This window comes from Phacochoerus africanus, chromosome 1, assembly GCF_016906955.1.
Source record: "Phacochoerus africanus isolate WHEZ1 chromosome 1, ROS_Pafr_v1, whole genome shotgun sequence".
In the NCBI taxonomy this organism is placed as follows: domain Eukaryota; kingdom Metazoa; phylum Chordata; class Mammalia; order Artiodactyla; family Suidae; genus Phacochoerus; species Phacochoerus africanus.
In genome coordinates, this window is record NC_062544.1 from 162,354,488 (window position 1) to 162,375,936 (window position 21,449).

At 44.5% G+C, this 21,449-nt stretch overlaps 1 protein-coding gene across 2 annotated transcripts in view; it reads left to right on the forward strand.

Annotated features, from left to right (window-relative positions):
- Positions 1–1,429: 1,429 nt before the first annotated feature.
- ZBTB38 (zinc finger and BTB domain containing 38) overlaps positions 1,430–21,449 on the forward strand; it is an 85,990-nt gene continuing 65,970 nt past the window's right edge. For both annotated transcript variants that reach the window (XM_047783578.1, XM_047783588.1), the window contains exons 1-2: positions 1,430–1,748; positions 2,908–2,982. The gene's annotated coding sequence lies outside the window, so the exon portion shown is untranslated. The remainder of the gene's footprint in view (positions 1,749–2,907; positions 2,983–21,449) is intronic.

Sequence of the window (21,449 nt, forward strand, 5' to 3'; positions counted from 1 at the left end):
ATCCCTTCTTGGTACTTCAAAACCATATGGTAGTTCCAACCCCTTCTCCAGCTCTCGGAGTCTTGCGAAAGCTCTCATGCCTTTCTTCCCAGCAGTCTCCATGCTTGTCTTAGGCTTGTGCCTTGAACTGCACTGACCCTCCCACCTACTCCCACGAGACCAGGGACAAGAAAGACAAGTCTGGGCCTTGGCTCTTCTGAGCTGCCCTGACCACTGTGCTCTCAGACCCTGCATCCACTACTGGCCACCAGACCTCCCTAGCTTTGTCTTCTGGTTCTGGCTCCTCACCTCCACTTGGACAAGAGACCGGACTTGCCCTCCTGGCCGCTCTGATCGTCCCACCAAGCCTCAGACGTGGTGTTGACCCATCAAGAGAGCATGAAGCCTAGTAGTTCCAGATCATCTGTAAATGCTCCAGTGTTTCCTTGTAGGATTTGGTTTCCAGCCCGTGATTACGCTCCTTTCCCCTCACCTGGACAGGCTGCTCTTTGTCAATATTTATTTATGATGCTCAGCCACTCAGCATCACATTTAAGAATGCAGGATCTGAGATCAGACCATCCAGACTGTGCCACTAACAAGCTGTGAAACTTGAGAGAAGTGTCTTAATCTCTCTGAGCACCTCATCTGAGTGGAAATGATAATAGTACCTACCTCAGAGCTTTGTCATTATGACAGTAAAGGGAAATAATCTTTGTAAAGACATCACACCGAGGCTCCAGCATTCACTGCAAGTATCCAATGCACATTCTCTCCTATTTTAAAATTATTGTTCGTTTATTCATCATGTATTTCTGAGCCTCATGTCTGGAGCTAGGACATAAATACCCCTCTTACTGAGAGCGGCCATCTTCAGTGCAAGAAGCACAGGCTCACACTGGTGCCCAGAGAGCAGGGAGCTGAGCCCCAGCACCATGCCACAAAGGCAGAGAATAGACACTTAGCACTGCACGCTGCCCATGGAGGGTGACAAGAGCACCTTCCACCTTTTCCCGATCTCTTTTAGTTCCAATGCGACTCCCTAGGTAAGGTGGCACCACAGGGAAGCAGGGGATGGGGGGGGGGACGTGGATGCTAGAGGGTGAGGTGAGAAATCCCCAGAGAAACAGCCTCCGCTGCTTCTCTCTTTGGCAGAGGGTGGCCATGCCCCTGCCATGCAGGAGGGCGATGTCCCCTGGGGAGACCTTGCTGACTCTGCCTGGGACTGTTCTGTTCCGGAAGTAGGAAGGGCGGCCGGGGGTGGGGAGGCAGCAGGAATGTTCTGGCCTGCTGCTCCGACAGGCGAGTGTCCCGAGAGGAGGGCCTCTGGACATCAAAGGTTCCTTTTGTCCCCTTCCGAGTGGCAGGGCAGCCCGGCCGCTGGCGATGACTCAGGCCTGGCCCTGACGTCACCCACGCCCGGCCACTGGCCTCCCTCTGCAGCCAGGAAACTGGCTGGGGAGTGGCACTCAGGCTGCAGCAAATCTCAAAATAAGGAGGCAAGCGCCTCTCTCCTCCTCCTCTCCATCGCCCCACAGCACACCTTTCTTTTCTTTTCTGCTGCTGCTTTTTTGTTTTGAAGCCTCCCAGAAGCTTTTACTTATAGATCAACTTTCAAAATGTAGGAAGTCTGCATGGATGACATCATCAGAAAAATATGTGGAGCTGATCTCGACCAGAAGTGAAGAACCCAGAGCAAGACAGCGGTTATAACTCCTGAGCCCAGGGAGTTGGCAGCGTGTGGGTTTCAGAGAAGCCAGCGCCTCCGAGTAAGTGAAGGCCACCCCTGGGCCCCCTCACTCAGCGCCCTTCACTGTGGGGCGCCATCTTGTTCCCTGACACCTGCGCTTGGCAGGCCCCAGCCTGGAGGGAGGGAGTGGGAGCTGCATCTGGGACACCCTTCAATTACGGCACCAAAGGGTTCTATCTGATCTTTCTCTTCCCCACAGGATCAGACAAGAACGCATTTCCTTTCCAGAAAAAATTTATAAATATATATACACACACACATACAAATACACACACACACACACACTCATGCACACACAGGCTGAATGAATCCTGGGGAAAATGGCCCATGTCGTGCCTTCCCCCCATCACCCCCTTGTTTTGTTTCCTCTTCCTCCTTCCGCCCTAGTGCTCTGTTTTGGACTACCAGAATGTTCGTTCAGAGTTCTGAACTGCTGGTTTCCCGAATCTTTTACCAAATCATCAGACACAAAAACAAATCCTGTGCTAAGCAAATGTGTGCCTGGTGCCGTCAAGTGGGTTTTCACACCTAACCTTTTAAAAGATGGCAGCTCTGGTAAGAAAATGACCACAACCTGGTGCCCTTACTGAGCGTACCTCTGGTTGTCTGTGGCTGTTCTGGTGCCTGCACCTTCATTGTCTCATTGCCCTATTTACAGAAAGCTTATTTTCCTTCCTATCTGTGCCCTCATATCCAGGATGATATTAAACACAAAGACAAATTATAATGTACCTTTGGTGACAGTTATACCTTCACTTAAAAAAATCTTAAGTCTTTGCATAGTTGATAATTTTACAAGCTCTGGAAGTTTCTCCCAAAAAAGTTAAGTTCCCAAGAGAAAGTTTTAACGTGTACCTAAGAACTGCAGAGCACATAGACATAGAAATCGTATCCAGTTTTCCTGGCTTCCAAAGTCATCTCCTGAGTCAGCATCTAGTCTTTGTATAGCTAACTTAGCTGAGTAGAATTGTTCTTTATAAATTCTCTTTTATAATGATGACAGGGTATTTAAAAATGAATCTTATTTTTATAAATGCGGTAGGGAAGCTCATCGCCTACTGGAAAAGAGTGGTAAGTTCCTTTGTAAACTGACAGCACCCTTTGGAAATTAACCATTACACTCTAATACTGTTTTGTAGGTCTTACATTTTTCTTTCTGTTTTATTTTAATACATCAGGTTGTCTTGAAGTGAGGCTCTGCTAAACCACTCTTCTTCCGGCTATAAGATCTGAATGCTGTGATCATTAATTTGGTGAGTGTCATTTGTCCCTTAATGGCTGCTTAAATTTAGTTTACTAATTCTATTCTTTTGCTTTGTAGTAAGATTTAAGGAAAGAGGAGGAGGCACAGGGACTTCTGCACACAAGGATAATGGCTGTATCAAATAGGATAACAGTAATAGTTAGGATAGGCTAACTATTGTGGCTCAGCCCTTAAGGAACCTGACTAGTGTCCAGAGGATAGGCTAATTGCTATAATAGACTGAGAAATGTATAATGGCTCAAGTACAGTCGAAGTTTATTTCTTGGTCATGTAATAATACCGGTTAGTATGGCAATTCTCTTTGATGCATTCATTCAGAGACACGGGTTGAAAGAGGCTCCACCTTCTATAGTGTGTGGTTGTCATGATCACCTGGGATTGTTTCCACTTCCCAGTAGAGGAGGGAAAAAGGATGTGGAAAAGTGCACCTGGAGAAGTTCCCTGGTGGTTCAGTGGGGTTAAGGATCTGGTGTCACTGCTGTGGCTCAAGTCATTGCTGTGGTGTAGGCTGGATCCCTGGCCTGGGAACTTCCGCATGCTGTAGGTGAAGCTGAAAGAGAAAAAAAAAAAGAAGAAGAAGAAAAGAAAGGAAAGAAAAGAAAGAAAATGTGGACATGAAAGGTTTTCATGGCCCCTGCCCAGAAGTGATACACAAGACTTCTGCTCACACACTATTGGCTAACACCCAGTCACATGACCACATCTGACTGCAAAGGGGTCTGGGAAATGTAGTCCCTGGAGGGGGGCAGCCACTTCTAGTGACAGCTCTGGAGAGTTTCTACAGAAGAGGTAGTTCTCTCTGGCACAGCATAATAAGGACCTTAGAGATGCTCAAAGATAGCAGAATGAAGCCGTGGGGGAAGTAAAAAATGATCTGATATTTAGAATTCTCTGACACTCTTAGATAAAAAGTGGATAAGGAGCAGTAGGTAAGATTTTTCAAGACACTTTTGTCCATTTTGACCCTGAGCCTTTTACATGAGCAACATCAGGCCACCAGTGGCCAGTGAGCCACTAAGAACACTCTTCTCCCTTTTTTCCTACTCAATGATCCTCTTGGTTTAGGACCATTCTGGCTCTGTCTCTGGGTCTAGTCATGCTGTTGGAATTGTCCAACCGAATTCTCTTTCCCCAAAGTTGAGCCCAGTGGTTTCTTTAATTCATGGTTGTGTCTGAGCCTGGAGGGGGAGCTACCATGCCTGATCTATTCTAGATCTTGGCATATTTTTTAGTATTGAGAGGTAAAGGTGGGAATCCCTGAGAGGATGAGTTATTAAAGAAACATATAAAAGAAGACTAGGAGTTCCCGTTGTGGCTCAGCAGAAACAAACTTGATCAGTATCCATGAGGATGCATGTTCCATCCCTGGCCTCTATCAGTGGGTTAAGGATCCGGCATTACTGTGAGCTGTGGTGTAGACTGGCAGCTGCAGCTCCAATTCGACCCCTAGCCTGGGAACCTCCATATGCCATGGGCTCAGCCCTAAAAAGACAAAAATAAAATATAAAAAATAAAAGGAAGCTAAAAAGGCTCAGGCTGGGGAGTCTAATGCTACCCAAAGGTCTTGATACAATTCTAGCCTTTTCTTTTCAGGAAAAGTTTCAACACATGGACTAAAATAATGAGCAGTAAGGTTATCAGCCCTGTTTGGATAACCCTGAACTAATTTTATCTCTTATGTAGCCTTTTCACCATTGTTGGTCTTCGGGCAGTATCCCCCTTGCCGGTAAATATTAGAAACCAAATGGTGGTGCCTTTATGATGCCCCTAAGGCATCATAAAGACCTCCAATAAAAATGGTCTACATGTGCTCACTTCAGCCACACATGTACTATAAAAATGGACTACAGTCCTTGCCTGAGCTGCCTGGTACCTAGTTCTCTAGCTTTGTTGTAATATCTGACTTAGGCACTCTGATTTTTTAATTATATTTTGCCCCCAGACTTGACCTTTCTGGCACCTACACCCTGAAGAATACACATTGTCCATTGTGTGGGAAGGCTGGCAACTGGCTGATTTAACACAGCTCTCAGGCCCTTTCATCTCCTATTACTGCAGCCTCGCCTCTGCCCAGTCCCCTCACATCAAGAGTGGTCTAAGGAAGAGTGGAATAGAATAACAAGTAGGACTGGTTGCAAAAATGCTTCGACCTTTGAATGTCCATTTTCTTGGGCTGGTGGGTCCCCAAAGTGTCTACTAAGCAGAGAGCTGGCTGGACTAGCAGAGTAAACTATAGATAAGACCAGGTAGACTGGGAGAATACAGTGCCTGCCACAAGGGAGCAGCCAAAAGGAGTAACTTGAGAATAAGTATCAGGTTTCAAAAGCTGGAACCAAGTGGGGACGATCTGTTGCTGGATGTCCAAGCCTAAAGAAAAGGATTCTGCCAGGAAGGGCAGGACCGAAGGCCACGGTCAAGGAGGAAAGGAGTCAGAGTCCATTCACTGGGGAGGCTTGGTAGTTACAGCTTGTTAATTTCAACTGCCATGTGATCACGACTCCCCAAAGCGCTAAGTATGTAGGAATTGAGTTGGGGTCAGCCTCCTGATTTTTAATGTCTAGCTGCCTAGCATGACAGGGAGAGGTGTGCAGCTGCCAAGTCGGAATTTCACTGCCATCAATACCACCCCTCCACAGGGCTGGTACAGCATCTGGCCGACATCACAGACCCACCAGCAAGGGAGAGGTAACAAATACATACTTTGTAAATATTTTGACCTTAGACACCTTCAAAAAAGGGTCAAAGTAGACATCTTGGGGAAAGCTAGACTTCCTGAACTTCTTTAGCTTATAATTTTATAGTTTATTTTTAATTTGTTGTTGAAGTATAGTTGATTTACCCTGTTGTGTTAGTTTCCAGTCTACAGCAAAGTGCTATACTTTTTCATATTCTTTTTCATACTCTTTTCCATTCTTAATTCCACATGAGGGGTAGAATTCCAATGTGGCCCCATAGTCTTTTTGTTTTGTACTTTTTTAATAGACACACCCAGGGCATATGGAGGTTCCTGGACAGGGATTGAATCCGAGCCACAGCTGTGACCTATGCTGCAGTTGTGGCAATGTTGGATCCTTTAACCCACTGCACTGGGCTGAGGATCGAACCCTTGCCTCCCAAGCCACTGCAGTCGGATTCTTAAACCCACTGTGCCACAGCGGGAACTCCCTGGGGCCCCATAGTCTTTTTAGAGCTTAGGTCATTACCATTGATTCATGATGCACAAATGTGGTCTGGGCACAGCTGGCTGACGTAGGCAGTGCCTGGACCAGTTGGTTATTTTTAATCCCAGAGGTTTTATACTTTTCATAGCACTGAAGTACAAGTCCCCCTTCGTGCCCTGGGTCAGCATTATGAATGTTTTGTTACTCCCTTTGGAGAATTTTGCAATCAGGCCATGTCACAGTCACCAAAGCTAAGAATTCATGGTAATGGGGCTTCATAATTTCTCATGCTGAAATCCCCTGACTTCTTGTCAAGAACACAGTTGGAAAACACCACACTGAAGACCTCAGGGTTTTGTTTTTAACTCAAGCCTCTGGTTTTCATCAGAACTTTATAGCTTCCTCCCGCCTCCGAAATGGTATTTTTTAAAAATGTAAAACTGAAGTTCTGTCAGCATAAGTAAGGTAATATATGTGAAATGGTTTGGACAACTTAGAAAAATGTGTGGCAAGACAAACGTGTTGATGAAAATAATTATCATAGTTGTGGCCAGTGTTGGGTGTTTGGCTTTGAGATTGCTGTTAATATTGTAAGTATATTTTTATTTTTTATCTTCTTTTTTGTCTTTCTAAATTGGCTTTCATCAGAGATCCTTAGCACCGCTTCCTAACTAACCAAAGCATGTAGTGTAAAATTTTCAAGGACCTTTAGGAAGGTTTGGCCAAGGGCGTAACCACGAGGTTTCCAATGTGTTGGCCAAAGGTTTTGAAAGCACTCCATGGAAGGACAGGTCTGGGTGGTGTCTCCTAATCAGGAATGGAGCCTGTCATCTGTCCAGTAGCCCCTAAGCAGAGTATAGTTCGTCTGCTTGGTGTTTTCCGGTGGTGGCCGGGGGGGTGGATTCTACCCAGAGGCAACAAGTGTGAGATCAACCCAAGGGCAGTAAAGATGCTGAACTCTTAACTCCCTTCCACGTCCTAATTCCTATAGTCTGTTATTTTTTAATGTAACAGAAAAGCAGTAGCTAGTAAAAAGGACTTTCTCATTGACCCAAATGCCTTTATACTGACTATACTAAGTAAGGTACATTGCTAAAGAGAGTATAGCTTAAAATTCACCTGGGCCCTGGACTCAGTCTATCTGTCCTCCAAAGTCTCTTGCAGCAGCCAGGCCAGGGCTGGGCTGGGCTGGGTTCCCAAGAGGCCTCTCTTCTCTCAGTTTTCAGTTGACGAGGCAAATTCCGTTTCTTTACTTTCAAAAAATTTGGCACTCTTTTTCTTCATTTTTGTTTTGTTTTGTTTTGTTTTTGTCTTTTTAGGGCCACACATGCAGCATACGGAAGTTCCCAAGCCAGGGGTCGAAGCAAGAGCTGCAGCCACCACCCTGTACCACAGCCACAGCAACACCAGAATCTGAGCTGCACCTGGTGGAGCTGTCTGTATGGTACCTGCACCAAAGCTCTCGGCAATGCTAGATCCTTAACCCACTGAGCGAAGCCAGAGGTCAAACCCACATCTTCATGGATACTAGTCAGATTCTTAACCCGCTGGGCCACAACGGGAACTCCTGTACAGTTTTTCAAATAAAAAAGAACCATAGGCGTTCCCTAGTGGCCTAGCAGTTAAGGATTTGGTGCTGTCACTACTGTGGGTTATGTTTGATCCCTGGCCTGTGCCATGAGCATAGCCAAAAAAAAAAAAGAGAGAGAGAGAGAGCCATAACTAGTCATTATACAAAATCCAGAAAATAGAGAAATATCAAGAAGAAACCAACAATCTCCAGTAGTCCAACCACCAAGTAATTGAATATTAATGTGTTGATGTATTTCTTTCCAACTTTTCATATATATTCTTTTCTTCTTTTAAACATTATTGAAATGGTATTTTATATGCTTTTTCTCACTTCACTTAACATTATGTTGTACACATTTTTCCAAGTCACCAAATGATTTTTAAAAATTTGATTTTTAATGGCTGTGTTTCCATTGCAGGGATATGTCTTAATTTATCCATTTTTTTGATGGACATTTTATTGTCTCTAGTGTTCTGCTATTATAAACATGAAAACGTTCTTGTAGATAAATCTGGTGGACACCTTAGGGAAAATTCCTGGAATTGGATCAGTTGGCCAAACAACCTATTTTTAAAATTCCTAAAGCATATTGATAAATTAGCCTCCAAAAAGTTACCAATGTCTATTTCAAAACCTAAGTCCCGTTCAGTTTCTCATGTTAAATGCATGTCCCTAGGCCCCAGTGTCATCAAAAGCTCTGAGGAGGAGGGCCTAGGAATATGCAATTTAACGTACCCTCCCAATCCTTATGCACAGTAAGGCCTGAAAACTAATGATAATGCTGAGTTCAATTCAAAACATTCATTTTCAGCAATACTTACTAGAAAGAGAAGAGTCAGGGAAACTTAAGCTAGTGTATCTAAACTAGGATTTAACTTAAAGTGGTTTTTTTTGGCTTCTGAATTTTAGATTTCTCCTTAATCATGGTATGGTATAGCTGAAACATTATCAGTTAGGGAGTTAGGAAACTATTGTAAATATGAGACAATTGAGCCCCAGAATGATTCATTTACTCACTTGTGGTTGTTAGCCAGACATGTTGTGGCAGAGGTAGAACTAGAACTTGAGTAGGTAAAGAACCCAGATCTACCCACCCTCTAGGTAGCGTTACTGAGCCCAAGCTCATACTGCCTGCTGCACAACAGACTAGTAAATGGAGAGACGAAGTGTTGTGGCAAGGAATAGCGACTATTCAGAAAGCCAGCAGACCAAGAAGATGGTTGACTGATGTCTCAAAAAACCATCTTATCTGAGTTAGAATTCAGGCTTCTTTTATACTAAAAGGGGAGGGAGTGTGTCTGGTTGTTGCAAACTTCTTGGTGCAGGAATCCTTTGTTCTTACACATTGTCTGGTCACAGTGTTCCTATAAACCTCCAACAAGACAAACATTATTCTGTGTTCTGCAACTTTTTATCTCTGTATGAATAGAAAAGGATTATACCTGGAAAGGTCAGAGCCTTGAGAATGGGTGATCTTGTATATCTCAGGCTATAGGCAAAATTCTTTTACAAAAGGTGCAAAGCCAGCATTACTAAGCACAGGCAACAGAGCATGAAGGTTAGAGCTAAAGGAATAGATGCAGTATGGAGTCAGGTTTGTTTTTGTCTGTTATAGCGATAAAGAGAAGGTACCTGCGAGAAACTGATTGCTGAAGTGAGCTCCTGCTCCCACCAGGGAATTTTTACCTGCCTTCTGATAGGTAGGGCATATCTCAGGATGTGTGCGGGCCGCCCAGACCCTGTGAGGGTCACCTCATGAGACCACTCTGTGTCCTGAGCCCCAAGGTCATAACACTTAGACTGAGGAAGACATGGCGCAGCCACGCGGATCCAGGCCATGATAGCCAGGTAGGAGGCGGGGTCCAGAGTTAGAAGCCAAGAGAACATTGCTGGGGCAGGGAAGGGCAAGACTCGCCCTGTGGGCATATATTAGGTCAAGGAAGACATAAGTTGCAAAGACAAAGCCAGAGCTGTGAGGAGGTGCTGTGGGTTCAGTTTTGAGGATGGAATCCCATTACCCAACCTCATGGTCAGGCGAGGTACCTGCCCCAATCTGCACCTGCCTCATTACATCTGAAAGGTGCCTTCTGACAGCAAGTAAGTAAGAGCACCTGGCCGAAAGAGGGGCATTGGGTCAGAGAAGAGGTACCTGAAAATGGGAACTTGGGAAATCCTCTGTTATACCAGAGAACATAGTGAACAAACAACAACTAAAGTTTAAAATTCTCACTACTTTCTGGAGTTCCCGTCGTGGCACAGTGGTTAACGAATCCGACTAGGAACCATGAGGTTGTGGGTTCAGTCCCTGCCCTTGCTCAGTGGGTTAAAGATCCGGCGTTGCCGTGAGCTGTGGTGTAGGTTGCAGACGCAGCTCGGATCCTGCGTTGCTGTGGCTCTGGCGTAGGCCAGTGGCTACAGCTCCGATTCGACCCCTAGCCTGGGAACCTCCATATGCCGCGGGAGTGGCCCAAGAAATAGCAACAACAACAACAACAACAAAAAATTCTCACTACTTTCTAAGAGGAAGTATGACTATCCATCCGGTCTGTATCACTCTGCTCAAAGCCACCAGACCACACCTACTGGTCACCTGACAGTATCTGGATGCCCTTCCATTCGTTTTACTACACCAGCTTCCGGAGGGCCACTGTTGGATCATTTGACTTTCAAGTTCAGCCTCTACAGACTACTCAGTGTCCAACAGTGCCCAGTTCATCTTCGAGTTCTATAAATCACCACTAAGATTCCTCCATGCCCAAGTTCATATCCATCTTCTATGCATGCACCAGGTGAAGCACAAGAGCCAGAACCCAAAGGCACACCTTCAGAGACCCCAAGCTGTGCACATAAACACAAGGGACCTTGTCCAGGGTCACCAAGCTTCCCTGCTTCTGGGCACGGTCTCCATTATCTCTCGGCTGTCCCCATGCAGGATCACTGCCCTCCTGGTGCTTGGCCTCCTGGCTCAAACTTGTGGGCCAGGGTCTTGACGAGTATGGATTCGGGGAAGGTCCATATCCTCCCTTGATTCAGGGGTGACTTTTCAGACATGGCTGGGGTTGTTTTGAGTCATCGATATTAGTCGGCCCTCTACAAAGCACATTTCCCTGGTGACCTGAACAACTCCCTTGGCTGAGGCACCTTCTGCTACTCAGATGGAGTTCTAACTGTTGGCCAGACCTGGGTCTCTAGGCTAGGAAGGTTCATGTAGTGGCAACAGCAGTGCCTCCAGAACTAACTCCCAGGAGCTGGAAAATTTGAATTCTGTGACATCCAGACAAGGTGTCCGCATACTGCTGGAGAATCTTGAGTGGGCAACACAGTAGAAGGTCCAAGGGCAAAAGGTGTCCAGTGAGGCCTGTGACATCTGACAGGGGCCACTGGTGGTCTCATCATTACTTGTCTGTGCGGACTCCATGTCCCATCCTCACCCCCACATGCACACTCTGCAAATAAGTAACTTTGGGAATGAAAAGCACTTTCATAGTCTGTGCCTGCCTCGTGACTGTCATACCATGACCTTCATATCACCCATGGGAGCAAATGTCACTGGTATCAAGTCTGCCTGCTCTGCCAAGAGCTGCTGCCTCAAAAAAAGCCCGGAGTTCCCGTCGTGGCGCAGTGGTTAACGAATCCGACTAGGAACCATGAGGTTGCGGGTTCGGTCCCTGCCCTTGCTCAGTGGGTTAAGGATCCGGCGTTGCCGTGAGCTGTGGTGTAGGTTGCAGACGCAGCTCGGATCCTGCGTTGCTGTGGCTCTGGCGTAGGCCGGTGGCTACAGCTCTGATTCAACCCCTAGCCTGGGAACCTCCATATGCCGCGGGAGTGGCCCAAGAAATAGCAACAACAACAACAACAATAATAACAACAACAAAAAAGACAAAAAAAAAAAAAGCCCAACATTCCCAGATGGCAATGTCCCACTACTGCAGTCAGGAGTAACTGGACAAACCTGAAGACTCGCCTCAAATCAAGATCCCCATTTTCCATCATCAAAATGTCAGACAGCCCAAACTGCTGGGTCGACAAGTATTAGGGAAGCTGGAACAGTGAGCGAGATCTGAAGCCATCCCGTATAATCTATGAAGATCCCACACTTGCCTGTCATCTTGACTGAGGACCATCAAAAGGAGCCCCTGTGCACCTACCAGAATGGCAAAAAAAAAAAAAAAAAATGCTGGTGTTACCAAATGCTGGTGAGGACGTGGAGAACCCGGATTGCCCTTATATTGCTGGTAGGAAACATAAATGGTGCAGCCACTCCAGAAAACCGTTTGTCAGGTTTTTTTGAGGGGGCGGTGTTTTTTGTTTTTTTGATTTTTGCTTTTTAGGGCCACACCCACGGCATATGGAAGTTCCAAGGCTAGGGATCCAATTGGAGTTGTAGCCTCCAGCCACAGCCACAGCCATAGCCACGCAGGATCCCAGCTGCATCTGTGACCTACACTATAGCTCATAGCAACGCTGGATCCCTGACCCACTGAGGGGGCCAGGGATCGAACCCACATCCTCATGGATACTAGTCGGATTGGTTTCCACTGAGCCACAAGAGGAATTCCGACAGTTTTTAATAAAGTTATGCATGCATGTATCATACACTCCCACTCCTGGCTATTTATACAAGAGAAATGAAAACTTAGATTCACATAAAAACCTGTACATGAATATTCATAGCAGTTTTATTTGTTATGGCTTAAAACTGGACACCAGCCACATGTCCTTCAGTAGGTGAGTAGATAACAAACTGTGGTATATCCGTACCATGGAATACTGTTTAGTAATGAAAAGGCACATCTTTCTGTACAACTTGAACGCATCATAAGAGCATATACTGCTGGTTGAAAGAAAGCCAGTCTCAGAGGGTTATAGGCTGTATGATTCCATTTATATGACACTCTCAGAGGGACAAAATTAAGTATTGGAGAACAGATCGGTGCCAGGGGTTAGAGTTCGGGCAAGGTGTGACTACAGTGAGATAGCACGGGGAGTTTCTTTCTGGTGATGGAATAGTTTTGTATCTTGATTGTGTTTTTTGTTTTTGTTTTCTTTTGGCCATGCCTGTAGCATGCAGAAGTTCCTAGGCCAGGGATCAACCCCATACCACAGCAGTGACCTGAGCCACAGCAGTGACAATGCCGGATCCTTAACCTACTAGGCACCAGGGAACTCCTGCATCTTGATTGTGTTGGTGGCTACTCCAGTCTACGCATGTGATAAAATTTCATAGAACTCTAGACACATACACACACACTACATGAAAAAAAATGGTGAAATCTGAAGTAGGTCTGTACCTGAGTTAACAATGTTGTACCAATGTTACTTTCTCGGCTTGGAGAATGTCCTACAACCAGTCTAAGATATTATCGTTCTGGGAAGATAGATGATGTCATACAGTTACTGTACTATTTTTGTGACTTCTTGAGAATCTTAAAATTATTTCTAAAAGAAAATTATCAAAAGCAACTTTGAAAAGAGTTTTTTTGGAGTTCCCTGGCGGCTCAGTGGGTTAAGGACCTGGCATCATCACTGCTGTGGCTCTGGTCGCTGCTATGGCATGGGTTTGATCCCTAGCTAGGGAACTTCTACACGTCGCAGGTGCGGCCACAAAAATTTTTTTTTAAGGTTTAAAAAAAAGAGGGAGGTTGTTCCTTACTCTAGGAAAGGGGGATTCAACTACCGTCTTTTCTTCTATGAGCAACTCCTGTTGTTTATTTGCCACTTTCTAATGTATGGTTAGGCTTCTAAGGAGGCATCCTGGTGGCTTTGGCCTCACCCTCTGCTCCTCGGAGTCAGCCCATCTCAGATCCAATCAGAGCTTGTCTTCCAGCACCAGGTGTGACTATGCCTCCTCTCCCCTGCCCTGAGACTATAACTTCAAAGCAAAGTAAAGACTCAGATCTAAGAGATGGTCTCACGGTGAAAATCTAGGACAAATCATCCTTCTCACCCCTGCACAGTAATTTTTTCTCTGGGGTGGCTCTTTGTCTTCCCTGCTCTTCCTACAGATTATTTTCTTCACCTTCACCACATGACCCCGCCTCTAATGGAAGGAGATTAACCCTTCTCTGCCCCTCTCAGTCTCATTCAGCTGAGGGCTTCCTTTCCCCCAGCACTGCGCCCGTTGGGGCTTGTGCCACCGCCGAAAGCTCCAGTGTGAGATGGCTGCCTTCCCTTTGAAGTTTGCGCCTCTGTCAAACACCTTTTTGCCAGACTTGGCCCTGGGAGGAAAGTTAACTTTTGAAAGTCAACTTCTCTCGAGCTGCCTGGGTTTGCAGCGTGGAATTGCACAAGGCCCTGGGCATTTAGGTCAAGGGGTACCTGCCCTACTCACTGCCTTTCGGGGCTTAATAAAATTCTAGCTTTATTTTCTCCCTGGTTTTGTGGCGGGGTCCCCAGCCTCACCTAAGATTGAGGTTGTGCATATGGGGCTGAATGAAGCCTATGTGGCATCCTGTCCGGATATGACAACACACAGACAAGTCCCCTGTCCCCCAGGACTGGCCTCAGCCTCTAATTTCCTGCCATGCCTTATTTTTTAGAGGGACTCATCTCAAGGGACCATGGTGAGAGGGACAGAGGTGTACATGCCTTAGGTCTGGTTGTGAGTTTTACTCAGAACACTGTGCCAGAAAGGGGGCTGTTTGAACTGTGGATCATCAGTAGGCGTTGGTGAATCTCCTAGTTTTGCACCTTTTGGTTTCAAAACCATACCGAACGACGGAAAATGAAACCTGCAATTTATTTTTAGCTGCTCATGCTAACTCATGAGATTTTTCTTTGCAAACCAAAGAGGATAGAGGCTACTTCAGCTGACTGAACTTAATCTGATTGACTGAATATAGCAATCAAGCCAACCTCTCTGATACTGCTCCAGTGTCACTTGGTCCCAGGTGATAGTTTGGCTCATACTGTTTTGTTTAAAATTATAGTTAATTGAGCTGGGAAAAAAATACACAAGTATTCTATAGCATTTTTCTTCTAAGAAGACTTGGGAAAGAAGTTATAAACCCTCTGTACTGGAATCTATTAATTCACCTATTCTATAATCATTTGCTAGGCACCTATTTAAGTGAAAGATGGATTTTTTAGAAGATGGTGCCAGTGTGTTAAGTTGCAAAGAGCAGAGTACTAGCAGTTAATGAATATGGCTTTTATCCTGAAGTTGTTGGGGTCTTCAGATATAACACTTTTGGAATCTGATTTTCTCTCTTTTTTTTTTTTCCTCAAAAAAAAAAAAAAAAGCATTCAGATAAATCCTCTAAAGTACCTTCCCCATCTTATAATTCTGAGAAACATGTTCTGCCATCGAGGGCCCCAGGAAATGCTGAGGCACATTTTGGAGGCAGGGATGCTGCTCTCAGGCCACTCTTACTTCTGTCTCCCCTTGCCTTGTTCTAGGAGGGACGGATTTAAACAAAGCCTGTGGACTTCTTGCCAGACTACTGTGCCCCCCGCCCCTTGGTAAACAAGTGGTTAAGAACTTGCAAGACTTCCATAGGTATTTTTAGTCCCCAGATCTGTTCCTTAACTCAGGGAGCAAGTTCTCTAATTTTCAGAAGTGGTTTCATGAGACAAAGCTGAGGATTCCAGTGGTAGCAGTGGGAGCAGGGAAAGGACCCCCCAATATGGCGTTAGTCTGTCAAGAACACACCCATATATGGAGTTCCCATTGTGGTGCAGCGGAACGAATCCGACTAGGAACCATGAGGTTGCAGGTTTGATCCCTGGCCTTATTCAGTGGGTTAAGGATCTGGTGTTGCCGTGAGCTATGGTGTGGGTCGCAGACGCGGCTTGGATTTGGCGTTGCTGTGGCTCTGGTGTAGGCCAGCAGCTGTAGCTCCGATTAGACCCCTAGCCTGGGAACCTGCATATGCTGGGGCGCAGCCCTAAAAAACAAAAAAAAAGAAAGAAAGAAAAAGAGCACGCCCATATAAGCCCCTCCATTGCACCAGGCCATGTTCTAGGTGCCATGGAAGATACACAGATCTCACAGGGTACAAGCCAGAGACGTGAGTCAAGGTAGATAATTCAATACAACAAAACCATGTTGTGCTTTCATCTTTAGTTCAAAGGAAGTGAAGATTCACTGAGGTTTGTTAAGCTGCTCTGGGGAGAAGAGTTTCATTGTTGTGACCTTTCTGAGCTCCAAAGTCATTTATCTGAGAGAAGAGAATGCACAGGAGTTTGCTCCCAGATTGTCTTGGACTATTTCTTGCCCAGGATGAAGAAAGATATGAGGAAAGGATTACGCTCTCACACAGGGTAGATTTTACCCATCTGTAAGACTTCTTCCTTCACCTTCCTTGACATCCTCTCCTTCTCTCTTCAACCTAGTTGCCAATCTCTCTAAAAAGAAGAAACTCAGCCTTCTTGCTGAATATGCATATTACCAATTCAGAATCAAGAAGACCCTGTTGTTCCACTCGCTCTCCTTCTGAGGAGTGGCTCCCAATGACGGCTACAAACGAACGTGTGATTAGGGAACAGGAATGTTCTTGATCTCTGTGGGCATGCAAGGCCTTTATTAGTGCCATGTTTCAAATGCACTGAGAAATGAAAGCAGGGACTATTCTGTTGCTAAACATGAGGTAGCAATATTGAAAATGGTGGTGAGGAGTTCCCATTGTGGCTCAGCAGGTTAAGAACCCGACATAGTCTCCGTGAAGATGTGGGCTCGATCCCTGTCCTCACTCCATGGGTTAAGGATCCGGCATTGCCACAAACTATGGCGTAGGTCACAAATGCTGCTCAGATCCGGTGTTGCTGTGGCTGTGGCGCAGGCCGGCAGCTGCGGCTCTGATTCAACCCCTGGGCCAGGAACTTCCATATATTGCAGGTGCGGCCATAGAAAGAAAAAAATAGAAAATGGTGGTGAGCTATGATGAACATATGCCCATGGGTGTGTCTGAGCTGGATTAAGTTGGGGGTGGGTTGTTGTCCACCACAGTCTCCCTTGCAACCCTAAGTCACTTACCACCTTTTCTCTGTTGAAAACCACAAGGTTCACATTGCCCTTCTCCCTCCATCTCTTTCCTTAAAGGTAACCTTGGTTTGGTCTCCAAGGCTTACTGCCCAGTTCTTGCCCATATTCCTTGCCCACATCTTACACACATGCTAATGGATGAAAGTGAGAAAGCTCATGTCTCTGAATGGGAGCAGGTTTCCTGGAGCTCAAATACCTCATACACATCCATTCACCCAACCCTTCATTCTACTGCCTCAGAAGCACCGAGAAGTAATCCTCTTCTTGTATTCCAAGCAGGGTGGAGCTGATGGAGTTGATTAGAAGGCTCCCTTGGAGAGCCATCTGGTTGACATTTAAAGTTACTACCAATGAGTGAGAGACAGTTATGGCCACATAACCAGGAGGCAGGAGATTTGGAGTCCAGCTCTTGGCCTAACCAACCTAGAAAGCAAGGTGGGCTAGATTTTTTAGAATCACAAACCTTCAGAGCTGGAAGAGATCTTGAACAGGGGTAAAATGTACAGATGTAGGATACACAGAGAGGCCATCATTAAAATGATGCATTTGAGGAGTTCCCATTGTAGCTCAGCAGAAACAAATCTGACTGGTATCTGTGAGGAACAGTTTCCATCCCTGGCTTCGCTCAGTGGGTTATGGATCTGGCGTTGCTGTGAGCTGTAGTGTAGGTTGCAGATGCAGCTCAGATCTGGCTTTGCTGTGGCTGTGCCGTAGGCCAGTGGCTACAGCTCAAATTTGACCCTTAGCCTGGGAACTTCCATATGCTGTGGGTACGGCCCTAAAAAGACCCCCCCCCCCCAAAAAAAAAAGAAAGGATGCATTTGAAACACTAAATTTGATTGAGAAAAGGCTCTTGCTCAAAAGTTAGGCTTTTCAAAAGTCCATTTTTATAACATGTTGGGAAGGAACTTATCCTACAAATTGAGGTTATCTGTTCAGGACAAAAGTACTATTTGTGAGTGGAAGTCAGGTCAGTCTTGATTATTACACTGATTTTTCTTTGGTAATTTAGATTAGAATAATCTAACAACTGGATAACAAATTTATTCACAAATGCAGACTTGTAGAAGAATCTTAATATAGCAAATGAGTAAACTCACTAAGTATATGATCCTGGGCAAATGATCAGAGTATTTGGGCAAATGATCAGATCTCTTGCAGCCTCAGTTTCCTCATCTGTTCCATGAAAGGACTGGATTCATTAGGTGAAGTGGTTTGCTCAGGTGGAAATGTAAGCCTTTCCATTTATTTCACCTGATAAACCATTTCCAAATTATGACAGATCTCTGACCAAAATTGTTACCTTGCTCTCTACATGTAACTTTCCAACATGGTCTAGTTAATTCCTCTTATTCTTTTCCACCTGCTGGTCCAAACTGTCTCCAATTGGTGGCGTTTTTGATACCCATAATTCCCAGGGCCTGGGGAGTTGAGTCAGGCTCATCTAAACAGGGGTAGTTCTGGTTCCAGGGAGCAGGAGTCCCCTCTACCAGAAGTCTGCACAGTCAGAAAATTCCTATATCAGGGCGGAATGTGGATGGAGGAGGTTTTATCCTCTTAGGATTGGTGGAAAGACACAGATTTAGGTTGGACTTAGGTAGAAAGCAAAAGTTCCTGCCCAGATCTCTAAAATGTAGATGTCCGAAGTAGCATTGGACTTTCCTGAAAATTTAGGCTAAAATATCACCCAAAGGCATTTTTAGTCATTGATAAATTGTCACCATGTTGTTTCTAGGACTGAATATCCTACAAACTGATGTAATAACCAACCTCATAAACATGTTTAAATGTTTTAAATTCTACAAATCTAAACAAAAATGTTACATTTGGTAAATCTTTAATTTTTAAAAACTGAGATTAGTATAACCTAACCTGATAACAATTTACCCACAAATGTTGAATATCTATATTAGGTATAAACAGAAACCAGCTGTAGTTTTTAATGCAGTGAATGGAGCGAAGAAATGTGCAAAGCAGTCCAAATGTTTATAAACCAAGGATTCCTCTGGGACTCAGTGCCCTGACTTTATGTTGTTGTTGTTGTTGTTTTAAACAGAGAGTCAAGCTTTGTTCATGCTTGAATTATGTACTTTGCATAAGTCATGCAATTTAACTTTAACCCACAAGACTGAAAATAAAGTGGGCTCAGACTGCAGAAGGAGACTGTAAGCAAGTTGGAGTGTTAATCAAAGTGAAAGAGGCACCCTCACTCTGTCCTTCTCAAGTCTGCTCCTGCCAAATTATTTTGGGTTCCTCCTGCTTGACTCATCAAAGGGGCGAAAACAGGTTAAAATTTTCATCATGGAAAAAGGATTTGTGTGTTAATGTTTGTTCATCTGCCCCAAGGAGATTGATGCGCACACAATTTTTAAAAACCATAGGTGAAGGCATACCCTTGCCCCTTGTACTCATGACAAAGCTTAAGTAATTCTGGCATGAGCATTTTTTTTTTTAAGTGCAAAACAGGATTTACTAGTCAAGAATGTCTGTCTAAACAAGCTCACCCATCTAAGTGCTTTCAACTCTAACTCGAATTTGTTTAATACAAACAGGGTTTGGTAAATGAGCCGTATTTGCTCATTGGGTGTTTTGGAACATCACAAAATAAACCAATACGTAGCTTTTAGGCTCGTTTTGACAGAGGGTAGGTAGAGAACCGTACTGGGACATTTGGAAACCACTTGCCTTAGCATCCAGCTTATGAGTACCAGTAGGGGACCTGACCACATTCACCACTCTGCCTCTGTAAAGAGGACATAACCCTATTCACTCATCTTGTGGGAGCCTGATATGGATTACTGTCCTTGTCACTGTCATTTATTATTATCTCAGGCAGGGGAGGCAGCGACTTCATTCTATGCGGTCAGAGTAATTCCCTATCATGCATATTTAGCCTACAGGATAATAACCTGTGAGTATTTTAACATGACTGTCTAGCTTTCAAGTGTTATTGATGAGGGGTATCTGAACAGATACTAGGAGCATCGGATGCCTAGGTGTTCGTTTCAGCCTCCTCAAACCCCACTCTGAGGACCCTGCTTTATAGATGACCATCTGTTAAATTGGTACCCTTGTAACTTGGCATTATTGTCTCTAATTCTTGACCCTCCTGGTAAAGGAGAATTAGTCTAAGGACACTTCATTCTCATTTTCTGTCGCTGTCAATGCTAACCAGAGCCCATAGAGCAATGAGTGGGGGCGGGGAAGATGGCTCCACCATTGGTGTTAGACCAGGAGCTACTGTTTCCGTTAGAGCTATATTTATTTCTGGAGTAGTTGTGGGAGAGAGATGTGCTCCAACGAGAAGAGGACTCGGTGTGGTTCAGGTATGACCGACCATCTGGACAACCCCAACCCAGAGACTTTAAAGTGTATGGGATAGAGATGGGCTGGGTGCTTTCCACACATTGAGCTAAAAAGCACTTGGGTTCTGTGGAAGGAGATAGAATGAGAGCTAGAAACAAAAGGTCTGGTTGTGAAACCTAGTACCTAAGTTAAGATATTCAAATACATATTCTCCTTTTAAAAAAAAATTATGGGGAACTCGAATGTTTTGCTAGCCTGATTATTTGCAGCCAGTCTTTATAGAAGATAGAGACAACCCCAGAAAAGATTAATTCACTTTTGCATGTATTAAAATTAATTAACATTAGCATATTTAGTGATGCAATATGCAATTAAAGACTTTTGGAGAGATAAGAAGAAGAAAAACGTACATATTATACATTCAAAATCAGTCTGTGGCATTTTATAAAATATTGGCTTATGTCCAGGATCTAAGTAAGGGTGGGGGTGGGTATGGTTTCTTTGCAGCTAAGGAAGAGTAGAAAAGAATCTGTTCTATTTCCTTAAAAATAAAAGACTTCGTGTTTTATACAGCATGATAAATGAAATGCTTTTCTGATTTTTTACCTGCCAGCAAGATCTGGGGGAAATTTTTCTAGCAAGCTATGCTGTTTTCTTCTCTTTGGGAACATGGTAACACTGGTTTTGTAGCAAAACAGTCTTTGCTTATTAGGCATTTCTTCAAAACCCTGAATAAGCAGCTCTTTCCACATTTTTTGTTCCACATGTTAAACATTTCATTGCAATTTGAGCTTTAATTGTGTGTGTGTGTGTGTGTGTGTGTGTGTGTGTGTGTGTGTGTGTTGATAGGAAAGATTGAAAGGGGATGCATAAGAATTCTAGAAGGTTTTTTGTTTAAAAAAAATTAATTCCTACAATTATATATTGGATTCTCTACAGAAGGTGATTCCAATTTATTACACACAGCCAAACTAGAGCCCATCAATCTTGAGCAGCGGGGGTAGGGAGGGAGGTGATCTTGAAGAAGACATGAAATTCGGTGTTAGAGTAGATGAGATTTAATTTTCGGAAAACATTTCACTCATAAAACGGATAGCACCCCAGTGTCAGCCCTGACCTCTGTGATGTCAATGTCATCCATGCGAGCATAGCTAAGATAAGCCTCAAAGTAAAACAAAGAAACATTGCATGTCGGCTCAACACCATTTCTTCTTTTCTTACAGTATGTACGGTACATATATATATACACACAGCCTTTTGGTATTCCTATTAATGGCTTGTTACTCTACAATTTAGCTCTTGGAGGGGGAGGGAAGAGAAAAATCATTTTGCCTTTGCCTAGGTTCTGAGCACGTACGGTATGCAATTGCAAGACTTAACATTATTTAGGTCAGTGTCCTAAGGACAGCTTTTATCGTTCATGACGGTCAGCT